This window comes from Monodelphis domestica, chromosome 7 (genome assembly GCF_027887165.1).
Source record: "Monodelphis domestica isolate mMonDom1 chromosome 7, mMonDom1.pri, whole genome shotgun sequence".
Taxonomy (NCBI): Eukaryota; Metazoa; Chordata; class Mammalia; order Didelphimorphia; family Didelphidae; genus Monodelphis; species Monodelphis domestica.
Window position 1 is genome coordinate 292409559 of NC_077233.1, and position 3237 is coordinate 292412795.

Here is a 3237-nt window from a genome sequence, read left to right on the forward strand (position 1 = left end):
TCTCCAAAATCAGTTAGAGAACAAATCATAGAAACAATTAATAATTTCTTTGAAGAAAATGACAATGATGAGACATCCTTTAAAAATCTATGGGATACAGCTAAAGCAGTACTCAGGGGAAAATTTATATCCTTGAATTCATATATTAAGTAATTAGGGAGGGCAGAGGTCAATGAATTGGACATGCAAATAAAAAAACTTGAACACAAACAAATTAAAAATCCCCAGAAGAGGGGGAAGCTGGGTAGCTCAGTGGATTGAGAGCCAGGCCTAGAGACAGGAGGTCCTAGGTTCAAATCTGGCCTCAGACACTTCCCAACTGTGTGACCTTAAGGCACTTAACCCCCATTGTCTAACCCTTACCACTCTTTAGCCTTGGAACAATACACAGTATTGATTCCAAGATGGAAGGTAAAGGTTTAAAAAAAAATAAGGGATTTAACAAATTGGGAAAAAATCTTTATAGCAAAAACCTCTGACAAAGAGAATTACTCAAATTTATGAAGAGATTAATGAATTGTACAAAAAAGCAAGCCATTCCCCAATTGATAAATGGGCAAGGTACACGAATAGGCAATTTTCAGATAAAGACATCAGAACTATCAATAAGCCCATGAAAAATTGCTTTAAAATCTCTTATAGAGAAATGCAAATCAAAATAACTCTGAAGTACCACCTCACACCTAGCAGATTGACTAATATGACAGCAAAGGAAAGTAATAAATGTTGGAGGGGATGTGGCAAATTTGGGACATTAATGCATTGCTAGTGGAGTTGTGAATTGATCCAACCATTCTGGATGGCAATTTAGAATTATGCCCAAAGGGCTTTAAATGATTCTCTGTCTTTTGATCCAGCCATACTAATGATGGGCTTATACCCCAAAGAGATAATAAGGAAAAATACTTGTACCAAAATATTTATAACTGGGGGCAGCTGGGTAGCTCAGTGGATTGAGAGCTAGGCCTAGAGACAGGAGGTCCTACGTTCAAATCTGGCCTCAGACACTTCCCAGTTGTGTGACCCTGGGCAAGTCACTTGACCCCCATTGCCTAGCCCTTACCACTCTTCTGCCTTGGAGCCAATACACAGTATTGACTCCAAGATGGAAGGTAAGGGTTTAAAAAACAAACAAACAAAAACGAAATATTTATAGCCACACTTCTTGTGGTGCAAAAAATTGTAAAATGAGGGGATGCCCTTTGATTGGAGAATGGTTGAATAAATTGTGATATCTGTTGGTGATGGAATACTATTGTGCTAAAAAGAATAAAGAACTGGAGGAATTCCATGTGAAATGAAATGACCTCCAGAGTGCAGATGCAGAGTGAAAGGAGCAGAACCAGGGGAACATTGTACACAGAGACACACTGTGGCACAATCGACTGTAATGGACTTCTCTACTAGCAATAATGTAATAATCCAGGACAATTTGGAGGGACTTAGGAGAAAGAATGCTATCCACATTCAGAGGAAGAACTGTGGGAGCAGAAATATAGAAGAAAAACAACTACTTGATCACATGGTTTGATAAGGATATGATTGGGGATGTAGACTGTACATGATCACCCTGATGCAAATATTAATAATATGAAAATAGGTCTTGATCAATGACACTTGTAAAACCCAGTGGAATTGTGAGTTGGTTATATGGGGGAGAAGAGGGAAGAACATAAATCGTGTAACCATGGAAAAATTATCTTAATCAATTAAATACATTTTTAAAAGAATTTGTTTATTCTTTTATATTTAAATTTTCCTTTTTTTTGAGAGAGGTAATAAATAGCTATCTTATATCTGAAACCTGTTTTGTACCATTGAAATTTGTGTTAGTAAAAAAATAAATTGTGCTAGTGACTCAGTTGCTTTTCTTCCAGATGCTGCCTGCTGGGAGAGGCTTCAGTCAGTCAGCATGTACTTTGATACCATCCACTTTGTCTTTCAAGTTACCTGAGAGTCAGCACCTGGACTTTTTTTTTTTTAAACCCTTGCCTTCCATCTTGGAGTCAATACTGTGTACAGTATTGACAAGGCAGAAGAGGGGTAAGGGCTAGGCAATGGGGGTCAAGTGACTTGCCCAGGGTCACACAGCTGGGAAGTGTCTGAGGCCAGATTTAAACCTAGGACCTCCCGTCTCTAGGCCTGGCTCTTAATCCACTGAGCTACCCAGCTGCCCCTAGCACCTGGACTTTTAATTGAGTTCAATTTACCTCTAATCTCATTTCCCGATGACATAGCAATGGGGAAGGACCTTAAATATTATTGTATTGTATTGTCCATTCCCTTTTGCAAATATGTATCTAGCAGGATTATATTGCTTTTTATGAAAAGTTGTCTTTAAAAGTGGTCCCAATTTGAATCCCTGGGTTTGATACTCAAGCATTTCTGCCTTGATGCTTTTAAATATTCTCCTTTCAATTGTCTCTACCTATGTTTACTTCATTATTGAGGGCAAAAGCCCAAACAAATGTTTACATGTAACAGTCTCTTTTGTAAAGGGATTGTGTTAACAACTTTTGGAGGCGCTCTAAAGATGAGCCATTCCAAGTTTTCTTTGGAAATTTTCTTCAGAGTTCTACTCAAGTAGAGAATTTGGGAAAAGCCCAACTCCTCGTTCGGAACCCACGTGCTAACTGGCTGAATCTAGTCTCTGCAGGAAGCCACAGCTGGACTTTTCATGGGCACCACTTCTGGGTCATGGCTCAAACATTCACACAAAATGTTCCCATTTTCTTTTTTTCTGGATGTAGCATCAACACTAAATATGACTAGAAATTGCAGAAGAGAAATACATTGAACCCCAAATGTAGGTGAAAGATTCCAAATAGGTCTCAGAAGTCACAGTAAGAATAGAAATTCATGAGAGAATTTGCTGAAGGGTCTTGACAGCATTCAAAGAGATTACAAAAGTTTGCTTTTGTACCTTCTTCAACAATCAGACTTAAGTGGGGGGGGGGGGGATGGGAATCTTCTAACCCATAGTCTCAATCTCTGTAAATATTAATATGTGCCTAGTCAAGCCTGAAAACCCCAAATGTGAACCTTTATGCAGGAGAGTTTGCTGTTTCTGTTTATCTAACCTGACATCTCATAAATACAACATTTCAAAGAATGATCGCTGCAACTGAACACCAGTCAGCTTTTGTTACAGGCACCCATGACATTCTTCCCTGGGACATGAATAATAGAAGAGCCTTCTAAACAACAGTTCAGGCTATCTTCCCCACAGAGAAAGGC